Raw genomic sequence first — 19,716 nt, forward strand, 5'->3', positions numbered from 1 at the left:
TGGCAGCGGTGGGATTCGAACCCACGCCTCCGAGGAGACTGGTGCCTTAAACCAGCGCCTTAGACCGCTCGGCCACGCTACCATTGTGCAAGCAGGGTTGCCATATTATCAATATAAATACAAATTAAAGTGCATAATAAAAATTCTATATTTAATGAATGTTTGTTGTTGTCAAAAACACACCCATGCGCCTAAATCGCACATGATTAACTTAATACTATAGCAGGCATATTTTATGTCTGGTTATAGTTGTTGTTGTTAGTTCTAGAAACAAATACAAAAACACCAACTATAATCTCACACATGTGTATCATTCTAAATGCTATAGAACAATCCAAACGGTCATTGATAATAAGAACAGATAAACGCCAAATATGGAAAGCGCCTATTGAGGGACGATAAGCAATACAGATTGATTCGAGAGACGATCAATGTTGCCAACCATTAATGAATGTTGCCAATCATTAGGTAAGATGAGGTTATTACAAAGGCAATTCATAAAAAGCCATGCAAAAGCGCTAGATGTTGCCAACCATTAATGAGTGCTGCCACTTAGGTAAAATGTGATTATTGCAAAGACACTTCGTAAGCTTCGTACTAAGCCATGCAAAACCGCTAGGTGGCTCTGCTATAGCATCTACAATGGATTACGGATCTATCGATGTCCGTCGGTCCATCTGTTAAAATCACTCTAACTTCCGAACGAAACAAGCTATCTTATATAGGTCGGATTTCAAATAAGCCATATCGATCCATGATTACATATAGCTCCCATATAAACCGATTCCCAGATTTGGAAACGGAGCCTATTGAATAAGCAAATTTCATCCGATCCGTTTGAAATTTGGTACGTGGTGCTAGTATATGCCCCCTAACAACCATTCCAAAATTGGTATATTGGCTAACTATGGTGCGAAATTTGGCCGACATAGCCATCACACGCTGCACGAAAGTGGCTCTGGTCCAGCGGATTGTGACCCGCAGATTTTAATGACCATTGTGTAAGAGAAACACCCATAGTAGGAGTATGATCTCCTCAAGAGACATAATGCTAGTTTTGGACTGGGAATATGTAGCACATTTGTAGTAACCATATGTTGGGCGAGGGAAAGAAATTTTTGGGATAAAAATGTTCCACGTCTCCTGGAACAAAAATAACATTTGAGGCGAAGGAATATCCTTCTCTACGTGAATGCAACGATGAACCTCCTTTTTTTGGCCATTCTTGGTTGACGCATGCTGACAGCGTCCTGTTGGAATGTCCATGGCCTGCTGCCGAAATTTTTGTATGCGCTTCAATACAATCTTTATCACATCTTCCGGAATGTCCATCGACCGTTAGCGGGGGTGGGGGCACACCACTAACATCGGCGACCCTTGGGTTCTAGTGTCCAATCGAAGGAGTACATTTTCAGGAGATCTCTTTGGCAAATAGGTTAGGTTAGGTGGCAGCCCGATGTATCAGGCTTACTTAGACTATTCAGTCCATTGTGATACCACATTGGTGAACTTCTCTCTTATCACTGAGTGCTGCCCGATTCCATGTTAAGCTCAATGACAAGGGACCTCCTTTTTATAGCCGAGTCCGAACGGCATTCCACATTGCAGTGAAACCACTTAGAGAAGCTTTGAAACCCTTAGAAATGTCACCAGCATTACTGAGGTGGGATAAACCACCGCTGAAAAACTTTTTGGTGTTCGGTCGAAGCAGGAATCGAACCCACGACCTTGTGTATGCAAGGCGGGCATGCTAACCATCGGCGACCCTTGGGTTCTAGTGTCCAATCGAATGAGTACATTTTCAGGAGATCTCATTTTGTTAGTTCACAAACTGATCAATTTCGAATAACTTCTCATCGGAAAAAACCAAATTCAGTGATTTATTCTGTCACATTCGCGCAAGCGAAGCAACTCCTTGGCTTTTTCCAGTTTAACCTCATTTTGTCCAATCGTTAGTTCTTGCACTTTTTGTAACTTACATGGCATCCGTTCTTGCGATATGTTCAGCTCACGAGCAAACTTTTTACCACTTCGACAATCGATCAAACCTGGCCTTTACTTTTCGGATCACTTCTGGAGTTGCTTCCGTTTTTTCGCCGTCTACTTTTTAGACGCTATGTAACACGTCAGATTTTCCCCCATTTAAATGAAGGAAGGATCTAACGATAGCAATATAACAGGTTGGCTGATAAGTCCCCGGTCTGACACATAACAGGTTGGCTGATAAGTCCCCGGTCTGACACATAGATGGCGTAGCTAGTTTTAAATGCTTATTATATTTATATAGTACCAACCTTCTAATGATTCGTGTCAAAATTTGACGTCTGTAAGTCAATTAGTTTGTGAGATAGATCGTCTTTTGCGATGCAACTTTTGCTATTGTGAAAAAATGAAAAAAATAGAATTTCGCGTTTTGATAAAATAATGTTTTCTGAAGGAAAAAAAATACGGTGGAAACAAAAACTTGGCTTGATAATGAGTTTCCGGACTCTGCCCCAGGGAAATCAACAATAATTGATTGGTATGCAAAATTCAAGCGTGGTGAAATGAGCACGGAGGACGGTGGACGCAGTGGACGCCCGAAAGAGGTGGTTACCGACGAAAATATCAAAACAATCCACCAAATGATTTTGAATGACCGTAAAATGAAGTTGATCGAGATAGCAGAGCCTTAAAGATATCAAAGGAACGTGTTGGTCATATCATTCATCAATATTTGGATATGCGGTAGCTCTGTGCAAAAAGGGTTCCGCGCGAGCTCACATTTGACCAAAAACAATAACGTGTTGATGATTCTGAGCGGTGTTTGCAGCTGTTAACTCGTAATACACCCGAGTTTTTCCGTCGATATGTGACAATGGATGAAACATGGCTCCATCACTACACTCTTGAGTCCAATCGACAGTCGGCTGAGTGGACAGCGACCGGTGAACCGTCTCCGAAGCGTGGAAAGACTCAAAAGTCAGCTGGCAAAGTAATGGCCTCTGTTTTTTGGGATGCGCATGGAATATTTTTTATCGATTATCTTGAGTTGGGAAAAACCATCAACAGCTACTATTATATGGCGTTATTGGAGCGTTTGAAGGTCGAAATCGCGGCAAAACGGCCCCATATGAAGAAGAAAAAAGTGTTGTTCCACCAAGACAACGCACCGTGCTACAAGTCATTGAGAACGATGGCAAAAATTTATGAATTGGGGTTCGAATTGCTTCCCCACCCACCGTATTCTCCAGATCTGGCGTTCAGCGACTTTTTCTTGTTCTCAGACCTCGAAAGGATGCTCGCAGGGAAAAATTTTGGCTGCAATGAAGAGATGATCGCCGAAACTGAGGCCTATTTTAAGGCAAAACCGAAGGAGTACTACCAAAATGGTATCAAAAAATTGGAAGGTCATTATAATCGTTGTATCGCTCTTGAAGGGAACTATGTTGAATAATAAAAACGAATTTTGACAAAAAAAATGTGTTTTTCTTTGTTAGCCCGGGGACTTATCAGCCAACCTGTTACATTTTCAGGATATCTAATTTTGTTAGTTCACAAACTGCTCAATTTGGAATAGCTTCTCATCGGGAAAAACCAAATTCAGTGATTTATTCTGTCACATTCGCGCAAGCGAAGCAACTCCTTGGCTTATTCCAGTTTAACCTCATTTTTTCCAACCGTTAGTTCTTGCACTTTTTGTAACTTACATGGCATCCGTTCATGCGATATGTTCAGCTCACGAGCAAATTTTTTACCACTTCGACAATCGATCAAATCTGGCCTTTACTTTTCGGATCATTTCTGGAGTTGTTGCCGTTTTTTCGCCGTCTACTTTTTAGACGTTATGTAACACATCAGATTTATTCCCAATTAAATGAAGGAAGGCTCTAACGATAGCAATATATAATGAGCAGCCATGATGCGGAGGAAAGGGAATCGGGTAAGAGTCTCTAAGCGAATTTTAGATGCATATAGGTTTAAATTACTGATGGACCTGGAAAATGTTAACTTATATTTTTTGGAACAATCAGGTTGGTTCAACAGAAGAAAGTAAAAACTAGAAGACCCTACACGTAATAGGCACTTCTAGTTATACCCTCCACCATAGGATGGGGGTATATTAACTTTGTCATTCCGTTTGTAACACATCGAAATATTGCTCTAAGACCCCATAAAGTATATATATATTCTAGGTCGTGGTGAAATTCTGAGTCGAGCCCCATATAAACGGACCCCCAAATTTGGCTTGCGATTGCTCTAAGAGAAGCAAATTTCATCCGATCCGGCTGAAATTTGGCACATGGTGTTATTATACAGTCTCTAACAACCGTGCAAAAATTGGTCCATAACGGTCCACTTTTACGTATAGCCCCCATATAAACGGACCCCCAAATTTGGCTTGCGATTGCTCTAAGAGAAGCAAATTTCATCCGATCCGGTTGAAATTTTTAACATGGTGTTAGAATGTAGTCTCTAACAACCATGCAAGAATTGGTCCATATCGGCCCATAATTATATATAGCCCCCATATAAACCGTTCCCCAGATTTGATCTCCGGAGCCTCTTGGAGGAGCAAAATTCATCCGATCCGGTTGAAATTTGCAACGTGGTGTTAGTATAAGGCCGCTAATAACCATGCCACAATTGATCCATATCGGTCTATAGTTATATATAGCCGATCACCAATCACACAAAAATTGGTCCATATCGGTTCATAATCATGGTTGCCACTCGAGCCAAAAATAATCTACCAAAATTTTATTTTTATAGAAAATGTCAAAATGTTATTTCTATAGAAAATTTTGTCGAAATTTTATTTCTATAAAAATTTTTTTCCAAATTTTATTTCTATAGAAAATTTTGTCAAAATTTTACTTCTATAGAAAATGTTGTCAAATTTTATTTTGTCAAAATTTTATTTCTATAGAAACTTTAAACTTAATTATATACGTATTTGTAGTTTAATATATACCACGTATGGACTATGTGGTATATATTACGTTGTTAGGAAGTTTTAAGATACCTTGCCATCGGCTTCAGTAGAAGTTTCTACACAATCCATGGTGGAGGGTACATAAGCTTCGGCCTGGCCGAACTTACGGCCGTATATACTTGTTTTTACTTAACCTAGCAATAGCCATTTGTAGTTTTCCAGTCAAATAGAAGGAAATCGCCCTATCTCGATTGAATTCCATTATGACTAACTTTATTTCTGAATGCAATAGAGCAAAATGCTTTTGTAAGCTTGTAAACAATAAAATGAATATTCACTGGAACAAATCTGACAGCTGTGAGACGAGTGGTTTAGAAATGATAGCAACCTCGAGTTGCTTGCAATGCATATCAGCCATACAAAATAGTGGTAGATGCTTCCAGTTCAAATTCGAATTTGACTGGAATTTGGAATCTAGCACCCTTAGGTTAAAGTGGCAGCCCGATTAAGATTCAGGCTCACTTAGACTATTCAGTCCATTGTGATACCACATTAACTAAAAGTACCTATTACATATGGGCACTTCTAGTTTTAACCGCTGAACCTTCTTGATTATTTTTCTTTGTTGAACCAACCAGATTGTTCCAAAAATATTAGCAGACTGCTTAAGTTAACGTTTTCCAGATCCGCCAGTAATCTGAAGCTATATGCTCCTAAAAGTTGCTTGCGCTTTACACAAAATGCAGGACACTCACACAAGAGGTGTTTAATTGATTCTTTTTCCTTCGCATCATGACAGCTCATACAATAGTCATTATACTTCGCGCCAATAATTTTTGCAAAATCTCCTATCAGGCAGCGACCCGTTATAGCAGATATCAGGAGTGATATCTGACGTCTCGAGAACATTAGCATATCTAGTGTGCGGTTTAAGTTGAAATGGGGCCATATTTGCTTGGTGTCGTTACAACCCTTGCAATTCTCCCATCGAACATTTGCCATCATAACAGCCTTCTCACGCAGCATGAGCTTGCAGGTAGCTAGGGGCATACCAACAAATTCTAGTTCCCCTGGAATATGTAAGGTAGTCCCTAGCCTTGCCAACTCATCCGCTTCGCAGTTCCCCGGTATGTTCCTATGGCCAGGCACCCATATTAGGTGAATATTGTACTGCTCAGCCATCTCATTGAGAGATTTGCGACAATCGATGGCCGTTTTCGAGTTGAGGAACACAGAGTCCAAGGATTTTATTGCAGGTTGACTGTCTGAGTATATATTAATGCCCACATTTTTTGGAACATTACTTCTCAGCCAATTCGCCACCTCTCTTATTGCTAATATTTCAGCCTGAAAAACACTACAGTGATCAGGTAATCTTTTCGCTATTCGAAGTTCCAGATCTTTAGAATATACTCCGAAACCCACTTGGCCATCCAATTTGGAGCCATCAGTATAGAAATCTATATATCTTTTATTCCCCGGGGTCCGTGTACACCACGCCTCACTGTTGGGAATTAGAGTCTCAAACTTTTTGTCGAAAAGTGGACTCGCCAAAGTGTAATCCACTACGTTAGGCACATCTGGCATTATTTTGAGTACCGAACTGTGACCGTAACTTTTTTCCGACCACAGCGATAGCTCGCGCAACCGCACAGCCGTTGTTGCAGCTGACTGTTTGGCCAAAATGTCTAAAGGCAATAGATGCAGTATGACATTAAGGGAGTTTGTTCCTGTCTTGCTGAATGCACCTGAGATACACAAGCACGCCATACGCTGAACTTTGTCTAAACTTGTCGGCTGGTGAAGTGCCGGCCACCAGACTACAACACCATATAGCATTATAGGTCTAACCACTGCCGTGTATAGCCAATGTACAATTTTTGGTTTTAGTCCCCACTTTTTCCCTATTGCCTTTTTGCACGAGTATAAAGCTACCGTTGCTTTCCTCGCCCTTTCTTCAATATTAAGCTTAAAGTTCAGCTTCCTGTCCAAAATAACGCCAAGGTATTTTGCACACTCCCTAAAGGGAATTTCAATACCCCCTAAGGAAATGCGCCTAACCGTGGGAGTTTTGCGATCTTTGCAGTACATGACTAATTCTGTCTTTGCAGGATTTACCCCAAGACCATTGTCTTTCGCCCATTTCTCAGTCATCCGGAGGGCCCTCTGAATAATATCTCTGATTGTGGATGGGAATTTTCCCCTGACTGCCAGAGCCACATCATCTGCGTATGTCACCACTTGTATCCTTTCTTTTTCTAGGGAAACCAGAAGGTCGTTTATAGCGACATTCCAAAGAAGAGGTGATAGAACTCCTCCTTGAGGAGTGCCTCTGTTCACATACCTTTGTATGTTTGCTTGTCCTAGTGTGGCTGAAATACGTCTCTTCATTAGCAGTTCGTCTAACAGCCTGAGTATACATGGATCAACATTCAGAGTTGTCAGTCCATTTAATATCGAGCTCGGATGGACATTATTGAACGCCCCTTCGATGTCTAGAAACGCCACGATTGTGTATTCTTTGACAGATAGTGAGCTTTCAATAAAGCTGACTAGTTCATGTAGTGCGGTCTCAGTAGACCTGCCCTTCGAGTATGCATGCTGTCGTTTCGAGAACAAACTTGAATCGATGCTAGTTCTAAGATAAATATCTATCATCCTCTCCAGAGTCTTAAGTAGGAATGAGGATAAGCTGATTGGTCGGAAATCCTTCGCCCTCGAGTGAGAGGCTAGCACCCTTCCAGCCTAAATCCAGTTAGTAGTGTTTTAGAAATTTATTATACATGGACTTGATATATAAAGACGGTATTTTAGTTACTATAAATTCGCCATTAAGAATTTGCTCATGTTAAAAAAAAGTCCTTTTTTAGTTCACGTCAATGGCTAAAAGTTTCTAGCGTTTCACTTGAATAATTTTAATGAACTTTTCTTCTTATTTTATTTTAAAAGCGTTGTTTTTTTTTCCTTCTGCGACATAACTCCTAAAATTACAAATACTCTATTTTTAGTTAGTTCACATTCCGTATGACACCTCGCAAAAATCTCACGTATGTATGTCCTTTTTCATACAAAACTTTGTTCTCTCTTCATTCGTTTGGTTTTTGTTTTCGTTTGGAAAATGTTTCAGGTCCTTCCCATTTGGTTGCCAAACTACTGGTGCTACGGTTTCCACAGAATAAAAGGAAACGTGATAAGAAAAAATTAAAGGTATACGTTTTGGAAGTTTGGATTCGTTTCTGTACGAAATTCTAGTCCTGCTGCTTGTGATGGTGGTTGCCATCTATAATAAAGGATAATCCACTCAAAAGGAAGTGTCTAAAATTAATTAACAAAGGACTACATACTCTAGTGTTTCAGAAGGTTTCTTTTTCTGTTATTCTGTTGGTTCGTTATGAAGATAATTTGTAGTGCTTGTATCATAGAATATGTATTTGAGGTAATTCTATAGCTTTCCCATGAATGAAGATGCACTTCATTATTATTTGTTTAATACAATTATGTCATAATGTGAACTACAAAGAACCGAATTTTTGTACTGTGGTTAGCATGGTTGCGCATTATAGGATATGGATGTTAAACGAAATCTTTTCACACCTGGTAGCAAAGGAAGGTAGATGAAGATATTCATTGATATTCATTTTGCAACGCATCGACATGAAGGTTTTCGACTTCTAATTAGGGTACAATTCTCACATGATCTAGCGATTTTCATCCGTGATTTTCATACAACGATTATAACGACCTTCCAATTTTTTGATACCATTTTGGTAGTACTCCTTCGGTTTTGCCTCAAAATAGGCCTCAGTTTCGGCGATCACCTCTTCATTGCAGCCAAAAATTTTCCCTGCGAGCATCCTTTTGAGGTCTGAGAACAAGAAAAAGTCGCTGGGGCCAGATCTGGAGAATACGGTAGGTAGGGAAGCAATTCGAAGCCCAATTCATGAATTTTTGCCATCGTTCTCAATGACTTGTGGCACGGTGCGTTGTCTTGGTGGAACAACACTTTTTTCTTCCACATATGGGGCCGTTTTGCCGCGATTTCGATCTTCAAACACTCCAATAACGCCATATAATAGTCACTGTTGATGGTTTTTCCCTTCTCAAGAAAAAAATTATTCCATGCGCATCCCAAAAAGCAGAGGTCATTACTTTGCCAGCGGAATTTTTTAGTCTTTCCACGCTTCGGAGACGGTTCACCGGTCGCTGTCCACTCAGCCGACTGTCGATTGGACTCAGGAGTCCAAAATCATTTTGTGGATTTTGTTGATGTTTTCGTCGGTAACCACCTCTTTCGGGCGTCCACTGCGTTCACCGTCCTCCGTGCTCATTTCACCACGCTTGAATTTTGCTTACCAATCAAGTATTGTTGATTTCCCTGTTGCAGAGTCCGGAAATTCATTACCAAGCCAAGTTTTTGCTTCCACCGTATTTTTTCCCTTCAGAAAACAATATTTTATCAAAACACTAACTTCCGTTTTTCCCATTTGTGTCACAATAACAAGTTGCTTCACAAAAGACGCTCTATCTCACAAACTAATTGACTTACAGACGTCAAATTTTGACACGAATCATTTGAAGGTTGGTACTATTTAAAAATAATATGCATTTATTACTAGCAACGTCATCTATGTGTCAGACCGGGGATTTTAAAGCCAACTGTTATGTGTCGGTTCGTGGTGCCAAGTTACTACAAGGTGTATTGGAATGTTACGACAAGGTGTATTTGCATCACGATAACCCTTGGTCACATGATACATAATTAGAACAAAAAATATTTGGCAACACTCCGATGAGATATCCTAACCAGACTGCTGTATAGTCCAGACATTGCGCCTTCTGATTACCACTAGTTCCTATCAACGACGCATTATCTGTTTGATCAGCATTTTTGTTCTTATGGTCCGGTACCCTCTTCCATGGTAGACACTATAATCATCCTAATCAATTATGGTAGATATCATCAGTCACCAGGGCTGCATTATTACATCTATCTTTCCATCAACTGTAGTACGTACAATTGTCACCACAGCTGTATCCGTCTACCAATCTCCTACTAACTCTTCACAGCCTTTGTGTTAAACTTGTCAGACATTGTCGTCGCCACAACACTAATGCAACTATTTGCCAAGTATTCGTACACAACCCTTTCCTAAATTTAACCCCTCCAGAGACAGATCCAACCAATTATCGTGGCGTTTAACCATCCCGAAGCTAAAAAGTCCACGCAAGCCTGTAAATTGTAGTTATCCAATAGTTTAGCTAAAGCCTCAACCACTTGCTCCACAACACTGAATATAAGTCTGTTGCACATTCCTCTCCGCCAGTCCCGTAACAACTTATTTGGAAACACTCAAATGGGAAATCCTACCCCTGCCGCTGTAAAGCCCAGACGTTGCTCATTCTCATTACCACTTATTCCGGTTAATAAGACATGACCTGAGTGATCAGCACTTTTGTTCTTATGAGGAAGTCAAAATGGGGGCACTTTGTATATCCCCGGTACCCCTTCTATGGCAGACCCTATAGTCGTCATGGCCTAATCATCCTATTCGTAAGTCCCTATCCAAATAGGGTAGAACCAGGTCTGCATTATCACATCTATCCAACTATAGTACGCACAGTTGCCACTACGGCTGTATCCGTCTATTTATCTCCTACTAACCCGCCGTCTTTGTGCTATTAATGGTAGGCATTGTCGTTGCCAGTGTTGTAATACACCTACTTGTCAAATATCCGTCCACACTCCATTTCCTAAAGGTAACTTCTGTCCTACACTCTACACCCTTTCCAGAGGCAGATCAGAGACCAAACAATATCTTGGGGTTCCTAACCATCCCGAGGCTAATAAGTTCACGCAAGTGTGTGATAACAAGTTCTTGACCCGGTATATGGTATATAGGGAGGTGTATAAAAAATTACCACCGGATATGAAGGTTTGAGCGGTAATTAGAGAGCCGAAGTGAAATATGGGAGTCGCTTTATAAGGGGGCTATATACAATTACGAACCGATATGGGCCAATTTTTGTGTAATTGGGGATAGGTTTATCTGGGGACTATATATAACTATAGACCAATATGGACCAATTTTGGCATGGTTGTTAGAGGCCATATACTAGCACAATGTAAACATTTCAACCGATTCGGATGAATTTTGCTCCTTTTAGACGCTCCGGAGATCAAATCTGGGGATCGGTTTATATGGGGACTATATATACCCAGCAAAAAAATTTGGAAGTTCTTCTCAAGGCACAACTTTAAAAGAACTTCCAAAAATGCTCTCCCAAAGATGTTTTTTATTTTAACTGCACAGGAAGTTCATTTGAGTCAATTTTTTTATAACCCGCTTTTTTCATATTTTTAAAGGGAAATTTATTTTTATTTGTTTCAAATAGGTTAAAAACATATTAATAATTAATAAAAAGGTACAAATTATTTAAATTTAGCCGAAAAAATGTTAAATCCCTTCTAAAAAAATTGCGAATTTTTGAAACTATTTGACGACAAACGTTCCAGATAAGCGTTATAATGCATTAAAAATCATAAAAATTTTTAAAAATTATTTATTTGTCAAAATATCACAAAAATTCTTATTTCACATCCAAAACACTGAATTCACCTCACACCTTAAGAAGTGATGCAAATTCAGTGCAGCGGCTGTTGAAATGTTGGACATCCGTCCTATGACAAACCCATGTTAAATTCATCGCTTCTGCGTCAATTTAGCACCACTTCCGGATCGAAAAAGAACATTTTCACTACTTTTTTGGCGACGCTTTTTTTACGGGGTAATTATGGAGCCACCGTGGTGCAATGGTTAGCATGCCCGCCTTGCATACACAAGGTCGTGGGTTCGATTCCTGCTTCGACCGAACACCAAAAAGTTTTTCAGCGGTGGATTATCCCACCTCAGTAATGCTGGTGACATTTCGGAGGGTTTCAAAGCTTCTCTAAGTGGTTTCACTGCAATGTGGAACGCCGTTCGGACTCGGCTATAAAAAGGAGGTCCGTTGTCATTGAGCTTAACATGGAATCGGTCAGCACTCAGTGATAAGAGAGAAGTTCATCAATGTGGTATCACAATGGACTGAATAGTCTAAGTGAGCCTGATACATTGGGCTGCCACTTAACCTAACCTATATATAAATATGACCGATATGGATAAATTTTTGCACGGTTATTAGGGATCATATTCTAAATCCACGTACCTAATTTCAACCGGATCAGATGAATTTTGCTCCTCCAATAGGCTTTGGAGGTAAAATCTAGGGATCGCTTTATATGAGGGCTATATATAATTATTGATCGATGTGGACCAATTTGTGCTTGGTTGTTAGAGACCATATTCTAACACCACGTACCAAATTTCAGCCGGATAGGATGAATTTTGCTCCTCCAATAGGCTTTGGAGATAAAATCTGGGGATCGGTTTATATGGGGACTATATATAATTAAAGGGTGATACGGTCAAAATTTGGTCAGGGGAAAACGCGTGTAAATCGGTGAAATCGTTTATTTAAAAAATCAAATTAAATGTCTTTTTCAAGTTCAATTAGTATAAAATTCAGGAAAAATATTCAGTTAGGCTTTCGCTTTTCCAAATCCGAATTGCCGGGCCTCACGCTTGACACCTGCCGTCAAATTTTGTACAGCCACCTTGTCCACCTTCTTCGCCGCAGAAAGCCAGTTTGCCTTGAACTGCTGCTCGTCCTTAGCAGTTTTTTTGGTCTTCTTTAGGTTCCGCTTGACAATAGCCCAGTATTTCTCAATTGGGCGGAGCTCTGGCGTGTTGGGAGGGTTCATGTCCTTGGGAACCACCTGCACGTTGTTGGCGGCGTACCACTCCATGGCCTTTTTTACCGTAATGGCAAGATGCCAAATCCGGCCAAAACAGTACGGAACAACCGTGTTTCTTCAGGAAAGGCAGCAGACGTTTATTCAAACACTCTTTCACGTAAATTTCTTGGTTGACAGTCCCGGAAGCTATGAAAATGCTGCTTTTCAAGCCACAGGTACAGATGGCTAGCGAAACCAGATATTTCTTTGCGAACTTTGACAGTTTTATGTGCTTGAAAATATCTGGTACCTTTCCCCTTCCTTTTGCCGTATAAAACTCCTGTCCCGGAAGTTGCTTGTAGTCGGCTTCGACGTAGGTTTCGTCGTCCATTACCACGCAGTCAAACTTCGTAAGCATCGTCGTGAACAGCCTCCGGGATCGCGCTTTGGCCGTCGTATTTTGTTTATCATCGTGATTTGGAGTCACTACATTCTTGTAAGTCGATAGTCCGGCTCGTTTTTTGGCTCAATGCACGGTTGTAGACGATACACCCAGCTTATTTGCGGCATCTCAGAGAGAGAAGTTAGGGTTTCGCTTGAAACTACCGACAACTCTCTTTGTCGTCTCAGCGGCTTCCGGTTTTCGATTTCCCCCGATCCAAACTTCCTGGCTGTCGACAAACATTCCCCAAACACTTTAATTACATTTGTAACGGTTGATTTGGCAACTTTTAGCGATTTTGCAAGCTTTGCGTGCGAGTAGCTCGAATTTCGCGATGCGCGAGCAAAATTTTGATACGCTGCTCTTCTTGCTTGGACGGCATTTTGACAACTGAAGAGTTAATTCCAAAATCAAAATAGGAGCAACATTCTACACACACACACACCTTCAAAATGAGGGGTGTTCAGGTTTTTTAAATGCAAAATTGAAAGAAATACGTCAAGTTTATATTGACCAAATTTTGACCGTATCACCCTTTATGGACCGATGTGGACCAATTTTTGCATGGTTATTAGAAACCATATACTAACACCACTTCCTTGAAATTTGAAATCTAAAGGCATTTTAGGACCATAAAGAGGTGTGCCAAAAATGGTGAATATCGGTCCATGTTTTTGTAGAGCCCCCATATAGACCGATCGCCCGATTTAATTCTTGGTCTTCTAGAATCCGTAGTTTTTATATAATTTGCCTAAAATTTGAAATCTAGAGTTATGTTAGGATCATAAAGAGGTGTGCCAAAAATGGTGAGTATCGGTCCATGTTTTGGTATAGCACCCATATAGACCGATCTCCCGATTTTACTTCTTGGGCTTATACAAACCGTAGTTATATCCAATTTGCCTGAATTTTGAAATCTAGAGGTATTCTAGGACCATTAAGAAGTGTGCCAAAAATGGTGAGTATCGGTCCATGTTTTGGTATAGCACCCATATAGACCGATCTCCCGATTTCATTTTGTGGACTTATAGAAACCGTAGTTTTTATCCAATTTGCCTCAAATTGAAAAGCAAGAGGTATTTTAGGACCATAAAAAGGTGTGCCGTAAGTGGTGAGTATCGGTCCATGTTTTGGTATAGCCCCCATATAGACCAATCTTCCGATTTTATTTCTTGGGCTTCTAGAATCCGTATCCAATTATCCAGAAATTTGAAATCTAAAAGGATTTTTAGGACCATAAAGAGGTGTGCCGAAAACGGTGAGTATCGGTCCATGTTTTAGTATAGCTCCCTTAAGATCAATCTCTCGATCTCCTTGGGTTACTAGAAACCGTACTTTTTATCTGATTTGCCTGAAATTGTATTTTAGACTCACGAAAACATGTATGGGATTTAGTTTTTATCGGTCCATATGGTAAGGCCTCCATATAGACCGATTTCACTTCTGGAGTGTATAGAAGGCGCACTGATCATGAAAATGGCTTGAAACCGAAAGTAAAATTTGTATATTTTACTTCTCGTAATCATTTAAATAATGGGGGTGAAAATCTACAGATTTTAGATTTCCAAGCAAGATGTTATTTCGTCATTTTCTTGCACACTTACAAGAGATGTTAATGATTCCTCTAAAACTCAAACAAAAATGGTTCTTATAAATCCAAAATCTGATATAGTCTTCATAGGTAAAATCTTTAAATTTATCTTCGGGAAGTGTACTGGTTGAACTGCTCTGCTTGATGTGTCATCAAACCCCCCTGAAATTTCATATTTGATTCATGGTGGTGGGTATTTAAGATTCGGTTTTGGTTTGGATTTTTGATTAAAAGTCACTAATCGAAAAATCGATTATCTAAATAATTTCACAACATGAATGACACACACATTATTTAAAACTAGTATATACGGCCGTAAGCTCGGCCAGGCCGAAGCTTATGTACCCTCCATCATGGATTGCGTAGAAACTTCTTCTAAACACTGCCATCCACAATCGAATTACTTAAGTTGCGGTAACGCTTGCCGATGGCAAGGTATCTTAAACCCTCCTAACACCATCTTCTAAATTGTATGTAAGTCCATACGTGGTATATATTAAATCAAAAAAGATCGATCCAATACGTATATAATTCAGTTTGACAAAGTAGACATAAAATTTTGACAAAATTTTCTACAGAAATAAAATTTTAACAAAATTTTCTATAGAAATAAAATTTTCACAAAATTTTCTATAGAAATAAACTTTTGACAAAATTTTCTATAGAAATAAAATCTTGGTAGATTATTTTTGGCTCGAGTGGCAACCATGATTATGAACCGAATAAAATTTGAACAAAATTTTCGATAGAAATAAAATTTTGACAATGAAGAAAATTTTATTATGAACCGAATAAAATTTTAACAAAATTTTCTCTAGAAATAAAATTTTGACAAAATTTTCTATAGAAATAAAATTTTGGTAGACTATTTTTGGCTCTAGTGGCAACCATGATTATGAACCGATATGGACCAATTTTTGTGTTATTGGACCAATTTTGGTATGGTTGTTAGCGACCATATACTAACACCACGTTCCTAATTTGAACCGGATCGGATGAATTTTGCTCCTCCAAGAGGCTCCGGAGGTCAAACCTGGAGAACTTTTTATATGGGAGCTATATATAATTATGGACCGATATGGACCAATTCTGGCACGCTTGTTAAAGATCATATACTAACACCATGTTCCAAATTACATCCGGATTGGATGAAATTTGCTTCTCTTGGAGACTTCGGAAGCCAAATCTGTGGATCGGTTTATATGGGGGCTATATATAATTATGAACCGATGTGGACCAATTTTTGCATGGTTGTTAGAGACCATATACCAATATCATGTACCAAATTTCAGACGGATCGGATGAAATTTGCTTCTCTTTGAGGCTCCGGAACCCAAATCTGGGGATCGGTTTATATGGGCGCTATATATAACTATGGACCGATGTGGACCAATTTTTGCACGGTTGTTAGAGACCATATACCAACACCATGTACCAAATTTCAACCGGATCGGATGCAATTTGCTTCTCTTTGAGGCTTCGCAAGCCAAATCTGGAGATCGGTTGATATGGGGTCTATATATAATTATGGACCGATGTAGAGCAATTTTTGCATGGTTGTTAGAGACCATATACCAACATCATGTACCAAATTTCAGCCGGATCGGATGAAATATGCTTCCCTTAGAGGCTCCACAAGCCATATCTGGGGATCGGTTTATATGGGTGCTATATATAATTAAGGACCGATATGGACCAATTTTTGCATGGTTGTTAGAGACCATATACCAACACCATGTACCAAATTTCAGCCGGATCGGATGAAATATGCTTCTGTTAGAGGCTCCACAAGCCAAATCTGAGGGTCCCTTTATATGGGGGCTATAGGTAAAAGTGGACCGATATGGCCCATTTTCAATACCATCCGACCTACATCGATAACAACTACTTGTGCCAAGTTTCAAGTCGATAGCTTGTTTCGTTCGGAAGTTAGCGTGATTTCAACAGGCGGACGGACGGACGGACTTGCTTAGATCGACTCAGAATTTCACCACGAGCCAGAATATATATACTTTATGAGGTCTTAGAGCAATATTTCGATGTGTTACAAACGGAATGACAAAGTTAATATACCCCCATCCTATGATGGAGGGTATAAAAATGGTTTTTATTCTCTAATAAAAGTCATGTTTATGAATAAGTTATTAAAAAGTTAATAAAATAAGAACATTTCTACTAATTTTCTTTATTGCCTTTATTTGAATGAAGCAATATTTTCCTTCATTTCATTAATGTATTTGAGCTCACATAAGTTATAGGGAAAGTAAAAGATTAAGCACAAAACATTTAACTTCATTTTATCCCCAAGTGAACTGCAGTGTACTTGTCTTTTTTCTACATTTAAAATATAAAAAAAAGTCTCGTATTACCATGAGAATGCTATTGGCAGCGGTGGGATTCGAACCCACGCCTCCGAGGAGACTGGTGCCTTAAACCAGCGCCTTAGACCGCTCGGCCACGCTACCATTGTGCCCATGGCAGCCAAATGGCTCATATAAACACAAGCACAATGAAGATAAATCATTTCACCAAAAAAAAAAACACAATTCATACAGCGCATGTCTGCTATTTATAAAACTACCATTTAGCCAATGTCATACAGTGGGGTTCCATAGTGTAGCGGTTATCACGTCTGCTTTACACGCAGAAGGTCTCCGGTTCGATCCCGGATGGAACCATTTTTGGTAAATATGATTCGATCATAAAAATTTTTGAGAATTTTTCAAGGTGTTGATTAACTCAATGAGTGGTGTTGATTTCATGAAGTCTGGGTGGGGGGTTTCTGAGGTATATGATGGGTATTGTTAAAGCATTAGAAATCCAGCTGGCTGTTGTAGTTGTTGTTGGATTTCAAGTATGATTAAAACAACTGCAGTTTCTTGTTATTCGTGTTTGTGTGTAGGCATATGATATTGGGATTTATGTGGTGAACAAATGGGTGGGGTACAATTTAGGCAACAGTAATCAATGAGATGGGTTTCATTAAAGAGTAGAAAGAGAAAGAGAGAGTGTGTATTATATGAAAGATAATTCTGTGTTATATGATGTTAGTTAGTAGTGCTTTGTTAAATGAATTAATAAAGAGACTGGTATTTATATAGGGACTTGAGATTAGAGATTAGAGAAATTTAAGTTTGTTTTTTGAAGAGTTATAATAACGGAAGTCTGAAATGACTTTGAAATCAATAGAGAAAGGTGTCTTAAGCAATAGCGATTAAATAATAATTATATAGGATAATATAATACAAATTAAATACACTCAAAATAAAGTGAACCCCAGCGGGTCTAAAGCCAATTTAACTTTATTTTAGTTCATGGAAATTATTATGATTTAATTAAAATTTCTCCAATATGGAAAAGTTTTCTCGACTTTAAATTCGAAAATCATACACAAATGAAGTATAAAAATTTACTAAATTCGTATTTCCCGCATAATAATTCAGAATTTCCTAAAATTTGTAAATGTTATCACAAATGAGCCCATCTTGAATTTTGTATGAAACTAAAGACAATTTTGAAAAATTTAAACTCAAATGAATGAATAATAAAATAAAGAATATAAATATACTAAATTCGTATTTCCCACATAATAATTCAGAATTTCTTAAAATTTGTAAATGTTACCACAAATGAGCCCATCTTGAATTTTGTATGACACTAAAGACAATTTTGCAAATTTAAACTCAATTTTTTCCTTCAAACTACGAAAATTTATTGAAAAAACAAAAATAATTATGTCTAATTAATTTTCTGGAATTTGTCGAAAAATATTTACTTATTTTTGTACTATCAGTGATTGTAATACAGTTTAGTTATTTGTTTTTTTTTTTTTTTAATTAACCTATATTTTCCTCTCTGGTGGCTTCACTTTTTTTTTGTGAGTGTATGAACATAAGGAAGGTCTTTACTAATGCCTTTTTTGGCCGGAGTAATATTTTGTCAACAAATTCTTATTAAACTTTAAGCAGACCTTTTTCAAGTGGTTCCATAGTGTAGCGGTTATCACGTCTGCTTTACACGCAGAAGGTCTCCGGTTCGATCCCGGATGGAACCAGATGACAATATTTTTTTTTTTCCTGTGAGATGTGTAAGAGAAACTTAATTAAATCAATAGAGTGCCATTTTAATGAGTCATAAGTTAATTTAAAATTAAAATTCATTGCTAATAAGCCTCCAAAGGTGAAGAAAAGATTTCGTGTGACAGATTTCGATGCCTCTGTTATTTCGAGAGAAGGATTGCCTGCTTAAAAAATGTATATGAGATCCTACTGTTCCTTGAAAAATAAATAGTGAAACTGAAAATTTAACAGATTAATAATAAATCTTGGCGGGAGTAGTTAATCAATAACATAGATTTTTATTAAATTAATAAAAAAATAACAAGAATGAGGTTTTGTTTTTGTCGTTAAAAAAATTTAAAAAAAAAAGTTGAGGGTTAAAATAGCACAGTGCCCACTACATTTGTTGTTCGAATTAAAAATCCCATATGTTGCGATGATAATGCTTAATATATTTATTTCGAATAATAAATAAAACTCCAGACTTTTCTAGGTAATACATAAATAAATGTTGAAAACTCTAACATATCCCAGCAAACTAATTGGGGAATGTTTAACACCAATTTGACATCCTAGTCATCTTGGCAACTAGAAGGCTTTTAGCATGTGGTTCCATAGTGTAGCGGTTATCACGTCTGCTTTACACGCAGAAGGTCTCCGGTTCGATCCCGGATGGAACCAGGTGAATTTGGTTTTTGTAGTATACAAAAAATAAAAAATAATTAAATTAAAATAGAAATTAGAATAAATTCGACAAGGAAGGGCAGATAGAAAAGCAACCAAATCAAACCACTTGAGAAAAGACTTTTGAATGTCGTCATCAGCTCTCTGCCAGTTTGAAGGGTTGGTTTTCATTATCCTAAAATAGATGTGAAATCATGGTGAATTCCATAAAACTATGAATGGAACCAAAGGTTGTGAAATGTTAACTCTAAA

At 38.5% G+C, this 19,716-nt stretch overlaps 5 non-coding genes across 5 annotated transcripts; 3 read left to right on the forward strand and 2 right to left on the reverse strand.

Annotated features, from left to right (window-relative positions):
- TRNAL-AAG (transfer RNA leucine (anticodon AAG)) lies at positions 1-82 on the reverse strand. The gene has a single exon. It is a non-coding gene; the product is annotated as a tRNA-Leu (tRNA).
- Positions 83-17,105: 17,023 nt separating this feature from the next.
- TRNAL-AAG (transfer RNA leucine (anticodon AAG)) lies at positions 17,106-17,187 on the reverse strand. Its single transcript has one exon. It is a non-coding gene; the product is annotated as a tRNA-Leu (tRNA).
- A 140-nt stretch (positions 17,188-17,327) lies between these two features.
- On the forward strand, positions 17,328-17,400 carry TRNAV-UAC (transfer RNA valine (anticodon UAC)). The gene has a single exon. It is a non-coding gene; the product is annotated as a tRNA-Val (tRNA).
- Positions 17,401-18,703: 1,303 nt separating this feature from the next.
- TRNAV-UAC (transfer RNA valine (anticodon UAC)) lies at positions 18,704-18,776 on the forward strand. The gene has a single exon. It is a non-coding gene; the product is annotated as a tRNA-Val (tRNA).
- A 612-nt stretch (positions 18,777-19,388) lies between these two features.
- TRNAV-UAC (transfer RNA valine (anticodon UAC)) lies at positions 19,389-19,461 on the forward strand. Its single transcript has one exon. It is a non-coding gene; the product is annotated as a tRNA-Val (tRNA).
- Positions 19,462-19,716: the final 255 nt, after the last annotated feature.

Source organism: Haematobia irritans, chromosome 5 (assembly GCF_050003625.1).
Source record: "Haematobia irritans isolate KBUSLIRL chromosome 5, ASM5000362v1, whole genome shotgun sequence".
In the NCBI taxonomy this organism is placed as follows: Eukaryota; Metazoa; Arthropoda; class Insecta; order Diptera; family Muscidae; genus Haematobia; species Haematobia irritans.